Below are 17,406 nucleotides of genomic sequence, written 5' to 3'. Positions count from 1 at the left end.
CGTTTTTAACTCTGTTCTGTTTTCCTGATCTACTCCTCTATTCTTCTGGCAATACCCTAATTACTGTATATCTAATTACTGTCTATTTATAATTGCATATTTTACTATCCGGTTGAGCAGGAACTTCTCTGTGTGTATGGGGACACACACACACACACACACACACACACACCCTCTGTGTTCCTCTTTGTGCAACTTATCTTGGGAATTCCAGCATAATTTCTTTTCTAGATGAATTTTAGAATAGGCTTGTCAGATTCATTTAGAAATATGTTGATATTTTGACTGGAATTGTTAATTTACAATTGATTGGAAATGTTAATTTACAAAAACTTGGCATATTTACAACACAGATTCATTTAGATGTACAGCTTTAATTTATTCAGGTTTCTTTGTTTAATGTTCTCCAGATACATTTTAATTTTCATTCCCTGGATATTTTACTCCACCTTCATTAAAGTTATTCCTAGCTATTTTATAACATCTGTTGCTACTGTGACAAGCATTTTAAAAAATAAATCTTTGTGATTATTGTATTTCTAAAAAATAAAATGAACCTTTATTTAGATTTATCGTAAGTCTTAAAGGTTACTTGGCTTACCACTGACTTCCAGTCTTCTCTTGGATTCATTTTTCACTTCATTTCTAGCTATTATTTCAGCTAGGGTTTGTGGGTGATAAATATTCTGAATCCATTCATGTCTGAAAATGTCTCATGTTTGAAAATGTCATTATACTTGTCTGATTGTCAGATTACAGAATTCTAAGTTCAAAATCATTTTCGCCTCAGTATTTTAGAAAATATTTCTCTAGTGTCTTCTTATACTCAGTGTGGCTAAAGAATCTGAAGTCAAGAGGGTGCTTTTTGTTTGTAAATAACATGTTTTTCTTTTTAGAAGCTTTTGGGATTTTCTTATTATCCGTAAAGTACTAAAATTTTACCACTATTTTCTATGAGTGGGTCTTTTCCCTGTCTTCTTACTTGGCACAAAGTGGGCCTTAATGTAAAAACCTGAGTCTTTTTTCATATCTAGGGAATTTTATTTGATTTATTTTTCCTCTGAGTTCTATTTTCTCTTTCTGGAAATCCTATTGTATGGATATTGTAATGTTAGTATGTATCCTCCAAGTGCCTTAACCTTTGTTTCATATGTATCATCTCCCTATCTGTTTGTATTGTGATCTGAGGGAATTTCTCAGTTTGATCTTGAGCATCCAGGTTGCTCTTCAGCTATGACAATTTTGCTATTCAGCTTTAAGTTTTTACTTTTGCTATCAGATATTTCATTTCTAACATATCTTTTTTCTTTCATTAAAGCCTGTTCTTGTTTCATGGATTAAGTAAACTCTCTAAATATATATTACGGTATTTTATGTTTTAAAGTCTTCAAATGTTTGCTTTTTAAAAAATATGGAATGCTTCACAAATTTGTGGGTCACCCTTGTGCAGGGGCCACGCCAATATTCTCCGAATTGTTCAAATTGTAGAATATGTAAGCACTGCTGAGTCCTAATGTCCTCGTGTTAGGCTTGGATTTTCTCTGTTAATCTGTCTGTGAATGCTATAATGAATTGCCTCAGCTTTCTACCAGTGACTTTGCGGGTATTGCAGGGTGTGCTATCAGAGTGTAACAGGAGCTAGTCTTCTAGGAATAGAGACTCCATGAATATCACTAGCCATTTGCAGTCGCAGTCTATATCTCTGGCACAAATGCCAACCACAAATGTTCCCACCTAATAGTGATTTGTCTCCTTTTGCACTTATTTTTGACTGTGTACTGCAAACTTTATCAGAGTGGATTCTTTGAGGCCTATGATGAAGTTGTCTTTCCATGGAGAAAACATGAATTTACTTTTGCCAGTTTCCTGACGTTTAACCTAGGTGCCTAGATCTAACCTTAGAGCTAGTTCTAGGGTTGGGGTGCCTGGGAATCCCTAAGCAATGTAAACCCAAGCTGTGAGGGCTGGCACATGACCACACAACTTCTCAGAGATACATATTTTTCTTTTTCCTTTTCTCTTTGCTCTGCTAAAAGTTAAGTCCTATTAATCCCTGGACTTGGGAAGGGGTAGTGTGCCCTTATTTTAAGAGTAGAGCATTTTCTGGTCCCAGGTTAATGTTGAAAAGGTCTCTTACTGGACTTCTCACCTTGGACAGGTCTAGAGTATTGGATTCTATCCTCTTTGTGTGGCCATTAAAACCAGTGTCTACACTTGTCTAGCACAAGGGCAAAAGCTGCTTTGATGTTCAGGTGCACGGCTGGGGCCAGGAGGGAGCAAGTCTTGGCCCTGCTCAGGGGCACTTGTGCTTACTTCTCTAGATTCTAGATTTTCCCTAGATTTTTTATCTGGTACTTCACTGTCTTCTAAACTCTCTGATGCATTTAAGAAGTTTGTATTTTACATGTATCATTTTATTTCAGTAGGAGGGTTGGTCCAACAACCTAGTAACCTAGCCTTTCAAAAGTCTTGCCCTTTCCTCTGTATATGGTGGTAGTGGCTGTTGAGAGGGGAGTACGGGTCAGAATTGCTAGGCTGCTCCTACTGCTTTTTTTTTTTTTTGAGGCAGAGTCTTACTCTGTCCCCCAGGCTGGAGTGCAGTGGCGCGATCTTGGCTTACTGCAACCTCCACCTCCCGGGTTCAAGAGATTCTCGTGCCTCAGCCTCCCAAGTAGCTGATATTACAGGTACCCACCACCATGCCTGGCTAATTTTTGTATTTTTAGTACAGACGGGGTCTCACCATGCTGGCCAGGCTCCCGACCTCAGGTGATCCACCCGCCTCAAACTCCTGAAGTGCTTACCGGCGTGAGCCACCGCGCCAGGGCTCCTTCTTTTTTTCCCTGAACCTACTCTTAACGTCTTTCCTAGCAGTATTCTCTTTTGCACATTTTGGGCAAAAGTTTTCTCTTTCAATTCAATTCCACCTATTATTTTGTCTCTTGGGAATTCCTGATGATTTCAAAGACACTCCTGCTTGTTTCCAGAGTTAATGTGTTTTTGTTTTTTCCTCCCTAAATCTCTCAATCATGGAAGCTGCAGGGTGTAAATCACTTTATCCAATCTTAGAATATTCTCTTCAATCCTGGCATTATAATCTTGGTTCCGAGTCTGAGGGAACAGGCTGAAAGAAGTCATAACAACCAGTTTTTTTTTTTTTTTTACTATATTTTATTGGCTGATAAATTATATAAATAGGACTGGATGACTATAGTAAATAAATGGAAGAATCCAGTAAAATTAGAAAATCTACAAAAAACTGATGAAATATCACTGTTAGAGTTTATGTAATAATCATACTGTGAAAACAACTGGTTGAAAAGCAAATAGCTTGACCAATCACCTGGCTGTTTGTTCTATATGAAAGCAAACATATGTATATTACATTTAAAAATATTTGGATGATTGATTGAATTTTTAATTTTTCATCTGGCTGTTTAATAGTATGCACAAACAGCCTGAGGCAAGTAAATATGATTGTGAGGAAAATACACAGCACGGTCCTTTGGAGAATTCAGACTTAGAATAACAGAGGTAATACAGAGTAAAAACCTTTGATTCCCACCAGAGAATTCAGGTCTTACTAAGCTCTGTTCTTCAGAATTTTAAATATCTATAAATTTAGAATAATAAAAACATTTGAATGACCTACTCCACAGGTTTTGGGAATGTATTTTACAAAGTATAGCATTACATGTATGTTAATTACTATTTAATTTTACAAGTGTTTCTGAGCATCTACTAAATGTCAAGTTCTACAATGAGCTAAAGGAGATCTAAAAGGCAAGTACAACACCATCTCTGTAATCACGTAGTTAGCAATCTGCTAAGGGAGTTAAAAACTAACTCAATTATGAGACTCTGATGCAGAGGACAATAAAGGCACAATGTGCTACTTGGAAGGGGTTGGGAAAGTTTTGTTTTGTTTTTTGTTTATAGAGACAGGGTCTTACTATATTGCCCAGGCTAGTCTTGAGCTCCTGAGCTCGAGATCCTCTTGCTTCTTGCTTCACCCTCCCAAAGTCCCAAAGTTCCAAAGTGCTGGGATTACAGGCATGAGCCACCAAGGGTTGTTTTTTTTTCTTTTTTTTGACAGAGTCTCACTCTGTTGCCAGGCTGGAGTATGGTGGCATGATCTCTGCTCACTACAACCTTCACCTCCCAGGTTCAAGCAATTCTCCTGCCTCAGCCTCCTGAATAGCTGGGATTACAGGTTCACGCCACCACACCAAGCTAATTTTGGTATTTTTAGTAGAGACGGGGTTTCTCCACATTGGCCAGGCTGGTCTCAATCTTCTGACCTCATGATCCACTGGCCTCGGCCTCCCGAAGTGCTAGGATTACAGGCATGAGCCACCGCTCTGGGTCTGTTTTTTTTTTTTTTTTTTTTTTTTTTTTTTTTTTTTTTTTTTTTTTTTTTTTAAGAGGAAGTAGAACTTGAGATAGACCTTAAAAGATGAACAAGATACTATACTTTAGATTTATGGCGATGATGGAGAAGATTGGATGACAGTCCTTTCCTGTCGACAGACCGTCTGCAGAACAGCTTGAGAAAGTCATGGAAGTGGGAGAGTTAGCTAGGTATACTGAGTAGCTAATAATAGTTTGAATTGGTTGAAATAAAATATGTGTGTAGCTAAGACAAAATAGAAAGGAAGCTAGGATCTAATTATATAGGATTTTGACTACTGGACAAGATATTAGAACTTTATTCTATATAAAGTGGATGTCTCAGCAGGAGAACATAATGATTAGATTTGGAGTTGAGGAATATTATTTCTGGCAGTAGTGTATGTGGATAAGAGAAAAGCAAGTTAGAAGTGTATTAGTGTAGTTAAAAGACACTAAAATGAGATTTTAAATGGAGACAGTGAAAATGTATAGGTGGGAAAACCCCTGAGGATGTAGAATTGACAAGATTTGGTGAAAGAATAAGGGAATGAATAAATATAAAGGCTTAGGAGATTCTGGTTCTAAATTTGGCTTTGCAGGATGACCCGGGGGAAGCAATTTCACCATGGTAGGCCTCAGTCTTATCATTAAAACACTGAATTAAATGATACTTAGGGGAATTAGAACTGTATAATCATGCAATTTGGAGTACTTGAGAACAAGGTGAGCAGGGAAGGATAGTTGAGGCCATTAACAAGAGAAAAAACACAGGAGGAAGTAACTTTGATAATAAATGTTGATTTAAGGAATCTGCATACATAGTTCATGATCATCATGTAGCTGGATATGCTGGTCTAGAGATTAGAAGGAGGGTCTGAGATATAGACACGTAAACAAATGTGTGGGGCTTAGGTGAGAGCATGAGAAGCATAAAATACAAAGAGCAAGAAAGCCAAGCACCCAGCCTTGGGCACAACATTTAAAAGGAGAACTGAGAAAAACAAGCCCATGAAAGAGCCTGAGATGGCTCTACAGAGGAAGAGGGAAAAAGAAGATGGAGAGTAATGTCACACGGTGCACAGAGGTTAGCAGAAAGAACAGCAAGAGGCCACTGGATTGGTAATCAATGAGCTGTTGGCATTCTTTGAAAAAGCAGTTTCAATTGATGGGGGGCTAGATCTTGGGATCCATTAGGAGCAGGTAGAGGGCTATCACTGGCAGAGAGAATTCTTGGGATATACATAAAATGGGAGAGACTTATGAACCCTTATGTGCAAAAAAAAGTGGAGTCGGAATTGGGAAGAGTGATTCCTGTCAGACAAAAAGAACATGTCAGGGAGTTCCTCAATAAAGCTGAGATAAAGCTGATGCATGAGCATTTACAGGTTCTGCAAGGGGGTCTGTTCACCTAGCTCTCCCCAGGCCGAAGCCTGTCCTCTCTCCAATAAGTGCTACCCTACTGAATAGATTCAAAGAGTAGTAGTAATTGTTTGATATAGAAAGCTTTTAAATCTGTATACTAAAAATTACAAAACTTTGATGAAAGAAATTCAAGGAGGCATAAATAAATAAAAAGATGTCTTATATTCATGGATTGGAAAAATTAATATTGTAAAAATGTCCATATTACTCAAAGCAGTCTACAGATTCAGTATAATCTCCATCAAAATCCCAATGTCATTTTTCACAGAAATAGAAAAAAAAAGCCATCAATTTTGTGTGAAACTACCAAAGACCCCAAACAGCCAAAACAATCTTAAGCAAAAAGAACAAAGCTAGAGACATCACACAACTTGACTTCAAACTATATTACAAATCTATAATAATCAAAACAGCATGATAATGGACTAAAAACAGACACATTGATCAACAGAACAGGATAGAGATCTCAGAAGTAAACTTGTGTATTTATGGTCAATTGATTTTCCACAAAGGTGCCAAAACACATGATGAGGAAAGGACACTATCTTTAATAAATGGTGCTGGGAAAAATGTATGTCCACTGCAGAAGAATGAAATTGGACCCTTATCACACAAGGCATACAAAAATCAACTCAAAATGTATTAAAAACCTAAACACAATAGAATGACTCTATTATCGAAAAGACAAAAATTAACAAATGCTGGCAAGGATGTGGAGAAAAGGGAACATTTAAACACTGCTGGTGGAAAGTGAATGGGTACCGCCATCATGGAAAGCAGTATAGAGGTTTCTCAAAAACCTAAAAATAGAATTACCATATGATCCATCAATCCTACTACTATTTATCCAAAGAAAAGGAAATCAGTATACTGAAGAGACACCTGTGCCCCCATGTGTATTGCAGCACTTTTCACAATAACCAAGATATGAAGTCAACTTAAATATTCATCAACAGATAAATGAACAAAAATGTAAAAATATAAAATAAATATAAATATAAAATACAAAAATATACACAATGAAATATTATTCAGTCATGAAAAAGAATGAAATTGCCAGGTGCAGTGGCTCACGCCTGTAATCCCAACACTTTGGGGGGTCAAGGTGAGTGGTTCACTTGAGGTCAGGAGTTTGAGACCAGCCTGGCCAACATGGCAAAACCCGGTCTCTACTAAGAATACAAAAATTAGCCAGGCATGATCTCGCATGCCTGTAATTCCAGCTACTGGTGAGGCTAAGGCACGAGAATCACTTGAATCCAGAAGGCAGAGGTTGCAGTGAGCTGCGATCATGCAACTGCACTCCAGACCTGGGCAACAGAGTGAGACTTGTTTCAAAAAAAAAAAAAAAAAAAAAAAAAAAGAAAAGAGAAAGAAAAAAGAAAAAAAGAATGTAATCATGTCATTTATGCAACATGGATGAGCCCAGAGGACATAATGTTAAGTGAAATGTCAGGCACAGAAAGACAAACACCGCATTTTCTCACTCATATGTGGAAGCTGAAAGAATTGAGCTCATATAAGTGATAGAGTAGAATTGTGGTTATTAGATAATAGGAAGGATGGAAAGAGAGGAGGATAGGGAGAAGTTGGTTAATTTATACAAAAATACAGCTAGATAGGAGAAATAAATTCTAGTGTTCTGTGGTACTGTAGGATAAATATGGTTAACGACTTATTGCATATTTTGGAAAATCTAGAAGATTTTGAATGTTTACAACACAAAGAAATAATAAATGTTTGAGGTGCTACGCTAATAACTCTGATTTGATCATTACACATTCTATATACGTACAAAGTATCACTCTGCATCGTTGATGAAGTTGATGCAGTTTATGTATCAACTAAAAACAAAAGAAAAAGTATTCAGAAGACATACATTCACGGCTGACAAAAATATAACTTTATTTTCCTGAAACTGGCACTTAATCTCTATGTTGGGTCACATATTGGCACAATGGAAGAAAATTTAATCTAGTTACTTACAAAAAAACCCAGTCACTTGTCATTTCAAAAAATAAAAATAAAAAAGACTTATACATAAGACCAGAAACTCTAAAACTACTAAAAGAAAATATAGAGGAAAAGCTTCACCGTATTGGCCTGGGTAGTAATTTCTTAAATATAACCCCAAAGAGCACAAGCAACAAAAGTAAAAATAGACAAACAGAATTTACAGCAAACTAAAAATCTGTACAGCAAAGAAAACAATTACCAGATTGAACAGACAACCCATGAATTGGGAGAAAATATTTGCAAACCATACATCTGACCAGGGACTAATATCTAAAATAGATAAGAAACTCAACTAAATAGGAAGAAAACAAACAACTTGATTAAAAAGTGGGCAAAAACCCTGAAGAGACATTTCTTGAAAGAAGACATACAAATGGCCAACAGATATATACAAACGGCCAACAGATAGATGAGAAAATGTTCAATATCACTAATCATCAGGAAAATGCAAATTAAAATCACAACGAGATATCACCTCACACTTGTTAGAAAAAAGATGAAAGATGATAAATGTTGGTGAGGATGTGGAGAAAAGGGAAATCTTTTTTTAGACAGAGTCTTGCTTTGTCACCCGGACTGGAGTGCAGTGGCGCGATCTCAGCCCACTGCAACCTCTGCCTCCTGGGTTCAAGCTATTCTCCTGCCTCAGGCTCCCAAGTAGCTGGGGTTACAGGCATGTGCCTGGCTAATTTTTTTATTTTTAGTAGAGATAGGGTTTCACTATGTTGGCCAGGCTAGTCTTAAACTCCTCACCTCAGGTGATTTGCCCGCCTCGGCCTCCCAGAGTGCTGGGATTACAGGTGTGAGCCACCACACCTGGCCAGAGAAAAGGAAAATCTTATACACTGTGAGTGGGAATATAAATTGGTACAGCCATTATGTCAAACAATATAGATAGTGATTCTTCAAAAAACAAACAAACAAACAAAGAATTGGCATATGATCCAGCAATCCCCCTTCCAGGTATATATCCAAAGGACTTGAAATCAGTATGTCAAAAAGATGTCTGCACTCCCATGTTCATTACAGCATTATTTACAAGAGTCTAGATATGGAAACAGCCTAAGTGTCCATCAATGGATTAATGGATAAACAAAATGTTGTATATATACACAATGAAATATTATTCACCCTTATAAAGAAGGAAATCATGCTATTTGCAACAACATGGATAAAAATGGAGTACATGATACTAAATGAAATAAGCCAGGAAGTGGCAATTTCCTGAGACAAATACTTCCTGATCTCACTTATATGTGGAATCTAAAGAGTTGAAACTCATAGAAATAGAGAGTAGAGGCTGGACCCGGTGGCTCACGCTTGTAATCCCAGCACTTTGGGAGGCCAAGGCGGGTGGATCACCTGAGGTCAGAAGTTTGACAGCAGCCTCGCCAACATGGTGAAAACTCATCTCTACTAAAAGTACAAAATTAGCCGGGCATGGTGGTGTGCACCTATAGTCCCAGCTACTCGGGAGGCTGAGACAGGAGAATCACTTGAACTCGGGAGGCAGAGGTTGCAGTGAGCCGAGATCGTGCCATTGCACTCTAGCCTGGGCAGCAAGAGCAAACCACCATCTCAAAAAAAAAAAAAAAAAAAAAAAAAAAAGAAATAGAGAATAGAATGATGGTTACCAGAGGCTGGGGAGGGAGGTATGGGGAATGGGGAGAGGTTGGTCAAAGAGTACAGTTTCAATTAAATAGGAAGATAAGTTTTAGATACTGCACAGCATGGTGCCTATAGTTAATAATGTATTCTGTATTTCAAAATTACTAAAATAGTAGATTTCAAATGTTCTCACCACAAAAAATGGTACTTATATGAAGGGATGGATATGTTAATTAGCTTGACTTAATCATTGCCCAACATATACATATATCAAAACATCACATTGTGCCCCATAAATATGCAATTAATATTTGTCACTGAAAAAAATACAAAATCAGAAACCATTCAGATGAATCTAAGATACGAAGGTGTGAAAAATCCTTATAACTTTCAGAAAACTCACAAAAGAGAAATGTGCTTTCTTACTGCCCCCTCACATAACACAGTTATCAAACTTCTCTCTTGCAGTCATCAATCCTATCATAACACCTGGTCTCTCCTGCTTCTTTTCAAGGAGAGATGCTCCAGTTACTTGCAATGTATCTTTTCCCTGGTTAGAGGTACAACATAAAAGAATTTAATGAAAGCAAAGGTAATTTAGATATCCTCAATTCCATAGGTTATTCAAAATAGCACTGGTAGAAGCAAGAACATTTCTGAAGCAGTAGGATATTTCCTGCTTGTACTACTTAGGCTCAGCTTCCTCTCCAACATGTCCAGGGCTTGGTCTTTATGTGGCCTCCTTCTGGACCAGACAGGTACCTAGACATGATTGTGAGGCAACTGCTTTCTGGCCTCTGGTTACTGTGAGACTGATGAGCTACGTGCCTCTTTCAACTGGGATAGAGAGCTGCTGGGTAGGTGGAGTGTGTCTGTGAGAGTTGCTATTAACTTTTTGTTGTTTTGCTTTGCTTTTCTAATCACAGAAGTGTATGATAAGAGTTACTACTAGAAAGAAATAGATGGGGCCAGCCATGGTGGCTCATGCCTGTAATCCCAGCATTTTGGGAGGTTGACGCAGGAGGATCATTTGAGCTCAGAAGTTCAAGACTAGACTGGGCAACATAGCGAGATCCTATCTCTACAAAAAATATAGCCTGGCATGGTGGTGCATGCCTGTGATCCCAGCTAGTTGGAAGGCTGAGGTGGGAGGAATGCTTGAGCCTGGGAAGTTGAGCCTATAGCGAGTTGTGATTATGCCACTGCACTCCAGCTTAGGAGACAGAATGAGACTCTGCCAAAAAAAAAAAAAAAAAAAAAAAAAAAAAAAAGTATATTCTGAGACAGTAGCAAGTTCTGTCATTGTAAATAAAAATTTTCATAAAAGAAAAAAGAAAAAATTGTTTCTAAGCGAGATCTAAATAAATAAACAAGAAAGAAAAGAAATAGATGGGAGACAGGAAACCTTGGACTCTGGATGATCTATAGCCAGAACTCCTGGCAGTGCCTTTTCTCTGCCTCAGTGATATATTTTACACTACCTTAAAGCAGCAGCAGGCTGGGCACAATGGCTCATACCTGTAATCCCAGCACTTCGGGAGGCCGAGGCGGGTGGATCATGTGGTCAAAAGATGGAGACCATCCTGGCCAACAGAGTGAAACCCCGTCTCTACTAAAAATACAAAAACTAGCTGGGTGTGGTGGTAAGCGCCTATAGTCCCAGATACTTGGGAAGTTGAGGCAGGAGAATTGCTTGAACCTGGGAGGCGGAGGTTGCAGTGAGCTGAGTTCGCGCCACTGCACTCCAGTCTGGGCGACGGAGCGAGACTCCATCTCAGAGAAAAAAAAAAAAAAAAAAAAAAAAAGGCAGCAGCTAAGTTGATAGAGTGAAGAGAGAAAAAAACACATGACTAGTTTAACATAATTAGTTTTCCTTCCATTTTTCTAAGCCATATACTTTGGGATGGACTGTTCATTCCTTCCATCATTTTCAACTATTTTAACCTGAGGATTTACCAAAAGGGAAAAATCATCTCAGTAACTTTTTAAGAAATTCCCTAGGTGAATGTAGAGTCAGGGACAATCGCATAGTTATGTCCTCCTCAATAATTTTATATAGGTAAAATCAAAATATAATGAGTATCAAGTGAAAAAAATGAATAAAAAGGCAACATGCAAGCTTGCAAAGTGTATCTGAATGAAAAAGGACAGACCTGTCTGTTTTGCCTTGAGAAATAGGGTAGGGGGGCAAAGAGAGGGAAAATAAGTGAGGTCGAGGGCTAATTTTACATATGAATCTTAGGTCTTTTAGCACTAGCTTTCGTTTTTTGTTTTTGTTTTTGTTTTTGTTTTTCTTTGAGACAGAGTTTCGCTCTTGTTGCCCAGGCTGGAGTGCAATGGCACAATCTCGGCTCAATGCAAACTCTGCCTCCTGGGTTCAAGCGATTCTCCTGCCTCAGCCTCTGGAGTAGCTGGGATTACAGGCATGCACCACCATGCCCAGCTAATTTTGTATTTTTAGTAGAGACGGGGTTTCTCCATGTTGGTCATGGCTGGTCTCAAACTCCTGACCTCATGTGATCTGCCTGCCTTGGACTCCCAAAGTGCTGGGATTACAGGCGTGAGCCACTGTGCCCCGCCAGCACTAGCTTTTAAAAAACAACTGTTTTCTCTCCCACTAACTACTTTGCTGGTTCTCTATACACCTACAATTAATGAATGATCTATCGATAGCTAGAGTCTGACCCTGAACACTGCCACAATCCTGGAAGAACTCTGTATAATCATTATGTCTCTACTTTCTCTCTTCATGTTCACTTCTACCAATTGAAATCAGCTTCCTTTCTTTCTTTCTTTTTTTTTTTTTTTTTTTGAGATGAAGTCTTGCTCTGTCACCCAGGCTTGAGTGCAGTGGCGCGACCTAAGCTCACTGCAACCTTCACCTCCTGGGTTTGTGTGATTCTCCTGCCTCAACCTCCTGAGTAGCTGAGATTACAGGTGCCCGCCACCATGCCTGGCTAATTTTTGTATATTTAGTAGGCACGCAGTTTCACCATGTTGGCCAGGCTGGTGTTGAATTCCTGACCTCAGGTGATCTGCTTGCCTCGGCCTCCCAAAGTACTGGGATTTCAGGCGTAAGCCACCACACCAAGCCTTGACATCAGGTTTCTGTTCATGCTTCTCTGCTGAAACTATCCTGGAAACAAAAATTCTCAGGCTATTAAATTTCATGGTCACTTGCTGACTCTAATTTCCCCATTCTCTCTGGCATTTGGCATTGTTGGCAATTCCCATGTTCTTAGCACTCTCTCACCTTGGACTTCTGTGATAATCTCTCTAGCGTTGATATTCATCAACTCTTCTCAGTTCCCACTGCTGTTGCTGTAGTTTAAGTCTTCATTGTTTCTTGTTTGGACCATTCAGTAATGTTCTACTAGTTACACTGTCACTAGAGTTACACAGTGACATCCAATCCTCTACTGCCAAAGTCTCTCTCTTTCTCTCTCTCTTCCTCCCTCTCCTCCCCTCTCCTCTTCTTTCCTTTTTTCTTTCTTTTTTGCTAAAGGGCATTTAATATTTGCTTTTTTTGCTATTAAATATTTTTTTGCTTTTCTTAGTTTTTAATTGATATGTAATAATTGTACATACTTATGGAGCACAGTGTGATATTCTGATACATATATACAATGTATAATGAACAAATCAGGGTAATTAGCATGTTTCTAACTTCAAATGTTTATCACATTTTTGTGTTTGGAACATTCAAAATCTGCTCTTCTAGCTATTTGATACAATAAATTGTGGTTAAATATAGTCACACTATAGTGCTATAGAACCCTAGAACTTATTCCTCCTATTTAGCTATACTTTTGTATTTGTTTAACCAACCGTTGGATATCCCCTCTCCCCCAACCCTCACATCTAGTAGCTACTGTTCTACTCTCAAAGTCATTTTTCTAAGGCATAATTCTATTCATGTTCTTCAAGGACTAAACCTGAAATGACTACCCATTCCTCCCAGGATAAAGCCCAAACTTCATAGCCTGTCACACAAAGCCCCTGCCTACCACTCCAGCCTCATAAGTTGCTTTTTATATACTACACAACAGCAAACTGATACACTTATTTATAGACCATGCTTTTTCATTCCTCTGTGTCTTTGGTCCTTTTTTCTGGACTGAAATGTTCTTGTTCTCCCTTGCCTGCTTGGTGAATACTCACTAATCTTTCAAGATTTGGTCTATGCCATTTCCTTTGTGAAGCCTTTCTGACTACTCCATACACCAGTAGAATTGACCTCTCCTTCATTCTGTGCCCTACTGTACTTCTGTTTTATTACCTACAACACTTTACAATTTATTCATTAGTTATTTTGGTTTTTCTCTTCGAGACTCTAAGCTGCTCGAGGATATGGACTGTTCTTAGATATTCTTATATCCCCAATACTCCTGGTGTATAACCTTCATTAAAGATTTATTTTTTCCCTCTACAATTCAATGGCCTTTAGGATATTCACAAATTTGTGCAAACATCCCACAATCAGAAAACAATTTTCATGACCCCAAAAAGAAATCCTGTACCCCTAAGTCATCATCACTCCAATTCCCCCATACCTCCCAGGCCTAGGTAACTAGTAATGGACTTTCAGTCTCTGTGTATTTGCTTATTACGGACGTTTCATACCTAAGAAGTCACATGATATGTGGCCATTTGTGTCTACCTTCTTTTGCTTAGCATGTATTCAAGGTTATCCATATCATACTTTGTTTGTGGTTTTTGCTGAATATTCTGTTGTATGGATATATCACATTTTGTTGATCTGTTCATCAGTTGTTGGACTTTTGGGCTAGTTCCATTTTTTGTTTATTTATGAATAATGCTACCATTTATGTGTAAGTTTTTGTATGGAAATATGTTTTCCATTCTCTTGGATATATACCTAGGAATGGAACTATTAGATCATATAGTAATTTTATGTTTAACTTTTTGAGGAATTGCCAGTTTTTCGAAGCATTGCAACATTTTAAAAAAATTGAGGTGAAATCCATATAACATACAATTACCCCTTTTAAAGTGTGCAATTTAGTGCATTTAGTGCATTCATAGTGTTATACAGCCATCACCTTTCTACAGTTTCAAAATTTCATCATCCCGGAGGTACGCTCTGTACGCATTAAGTAGTCACTCCTCTTTCTCCCCTCTGCCATCCCCTAACACAGTAATCTGCTTTCCATCTTTATGAATTTGCCTATTTCAGATATTTCATAGAATAAGAATCATACAATATGCAGCCTTTTGTGTCGCTTCTGTCATGTAGCACAACTGTTTTTGAGGTTCATCCAAATTGTAACACGTATCAGTACTTCATTCATTTTTACGGCTAATATTCCATTGTATGTATATTCCAATGTAAATACCACAATTTGTTTATTTACTCATTTGTTGGTCAATATTTGGGTTGTTTCCACCTTTAAGCTACAATGAATAATGCTTTTATAAATATATGTGTACAAATTTCTGTGTGAACACTGTTTTCATTTCTCTTGGTTATATACCTAGTAGTGGAATTAATAGGTCACATTGCATAGGTTGGTGCAAAAGTAATTATGGTTTTCTCCATTATTTTTTTTTGAGGCAGAATCTCGGTCTGTTGCCCAGACTGGGGTGCAGTGGTACCATCTCGGCTCACTGCAAGCTCCGCCTCCCGGGTTCACCCCATTCTTCTGCCTCAGTCGCCCAAATAGCTGGGACTACAGGCGCCGGCCACCACGCCTGGCTAATTTTTTGTATTTGTAGTAGAGACAGGGTTTCACCGTGTTAGCCACGATGGTCTCGATCTCCTGACCGCTTGATCCTCCCGCCTCAGCCTCCCAAAGTGCTGGGATTACAGGCGTGAGCCTCCGCGCCCGGCCTCTCCATTACTTTTAATGCCAAAACTTCAATTACTTTTGCATCAACCTAATAAATCTGTGTTTCACTTTTTAAGAAACTGCCACACCGTTTTCCACAGTGACTATACCATTTTATATTCCCACCAGCAATGTGTTAAGGCTCCTGTTTCTCCATATCCTTCCAAAATTTGATAATTTCCTTTTTTTTTTTTGAGATGGAGTCTTGCTCTGTCGCCTGGGCTGGAGGGCAGTGGTGCAATCTTGGCTCACTGTAACCTCTGCCTCCCAGGTTCAAGCCGTTCTCCTGCCTCAGCCTCCTGAGTAGCTGGGACTACAGGTGTGTGCCATGATGCCCAGCTAATTTTTGTATTTTTAATAGAGACGGGGTCTCACCATGTTGGTTGGCCAGGATGGTCTTGATCTCTTGACCTCGTAATCCACCTGCCTCAGCCTCCCAAAGTGCTGGGATTACAGGTGTGAGCCACTGTGCCCGGCCGATAATTTCCTGTTTTTTGATTATAACCATTCTAGTGGGTGTGATGTGATAACTCACTGGCTTTTCGCTTTCATGTCCTTAATGACCAGTGATGTAGAATATCTTTGATGTGCTTGGTCATTTGTTCTTCTTTGGGAAAATGTTTATCCAATTTCTTTGCCCATTTTTAAATTGGGTTGTCATTTTGTTGATGAGTTGTAAGGTTCTTTGTATACTCTGAATACTGAATTCTCATCAGATATATGAGTTGCAAAAATTTTCTCTCATTCTGTGGGTTGTTGTTTGAGTTTTTTGATGATATCTTCCAAAGCAGAAGAGTTTTGATAATCAGTTTGGTTTTTCCTTTTCTGCTTGTGCTTTTGGTGGCATATCTAGGAAATCATTGCTTAACCCAAAGTTAGGAAAATTTATGTCTATGTTTTCTTCTAAGAGTTTTAAATCTTTAGCTATATATGTAGGTCTTTGATCTACTTTGAATTAATTTATGTATATGAGGTATGAGGTGGGGGTACAAATGCATTCTTAAGAATTTTTTATCTTTTAATTTAATTTTAAAGAGATGAGGTTCTTGCTATGTTGACCAGGCTGTTCTTGAAGTCCTGGCCTTAAGTGATCCTTCTGCCTTGGCCCAAAGTGCTGGGATTACAGATAGGAACCATTGTGCCTAGCCTTTAAAAATTGTCTTATTTAATTTTTTCAAATTCATTTTTTTCATGTGGTTATCCAGTTGTCCCAGTACCATTTGTTGGAGAGATTGTCTCCTCCAGCACCTCCCACACTGAGTTTTCATGGCATCTTTACCAAAAATCAATTGATGATAAGTGTGACAGTTTACTTGTAAAACTCTCAATTCTATTCCAGTAATCTATATGTCTATTTTCACATCAGGACTATATTGTCTTGATTACTGTAGCTTTGTAGTAAGTTTTGAAATTGGGAAGTGTGAATCCTCCAACTTCATTCTTCTTTTTCAGGAACATTTTTTTCATATGAATTTTAAGACCAGTTTGCCAATTTTTGAAAAGAAGTCAGCTGGGATTTCCATAAAAATTGTGTTGAAGCCTGGGTGTGGTGGCTCATGCCTGTAATCCCAGCACTTTGGCTGGCTGAGGCCGGTGAATAACCTGAGGTCAGGAGTTCAAGACCAGCCTGGCCAACATGGTAAAACCCCGTCTCTACTAAAAATACAAAAAATTAGCCAGGTGTGGTGGCAGACGACTGTAATCTCAGCTATTTGGGAGGCTGAGGCAGGAGAATCGCTTGAACCCAGGAAGCGGAGGTTGCAGTGAGCCGAGATTGCGTCATTGCACTCCAGCCTGGGCGACAAGAGCGAAACTCCATCTCAAAAACAATAAATAAACAAATAAATAAAGACTATGTTGAATATGTAGATCAATTTGGAGAGTATTGCCATCTTACCAATATTAAGTTTTCCAATCCATGAACATGGGAAGTCTTTTCATTTAGTAAGGTCGTCTTTAACTTCTTTAAACAATTTTTGTGGTTATCAGAAGATGAGTTTTGCACTTTTTTTGGTAAAATTTATTCTTAAGTAGTTCATTTTTGATACTATTATAAAGTTTCTTTCTTAATTTCATTTTTGGTTTGCTCATTGCTACTGTATAGAAATGGAACCATTTT

General features: G+C 38.3%; 1 protein-coding gene and 1 non-coding gene across 3 annotated transcripts in view; both read right to left on the bottom strand.

Annotated features, from left to right (window-relative positions):
• The window catches only part of SEL1L2 (SEL1L2 adaptor subunit of ERAD E3 ligase), a 158,009-nt gene that overhangs the window by 139,313 nt on the left and 1,290 nt on the right, over positions 1-17,406 (bottom strand). The window lies entirely within an intron of this gene.
• Positions 1,406-1,508, bottom strand: LOC115893008. The gene has a single exon (XR_004052971.1). It is a non-coding gene; the product is annotated as a U6 spliceosomal RNA (small nuclear RNA).

The sequence above is a fragment of the Rhinopithecus roxellana genome, chromosome 13, assembly GCF_007565055.1.
Source record: "Rhinopithecus roxellana isolate Shanxi Qingling chromosome 13, ASM756505v1, whole genome shotgun sequence".
NCBI lineage: Eukaryota > Metazoa > Chordata > Mammalia > Primates > Cercopithecidae > Rhinopithecus > Rhinopithecus roxellana.
This window is presented reverse-complemented; position numbering and strand designations above follow the sequence as displayed.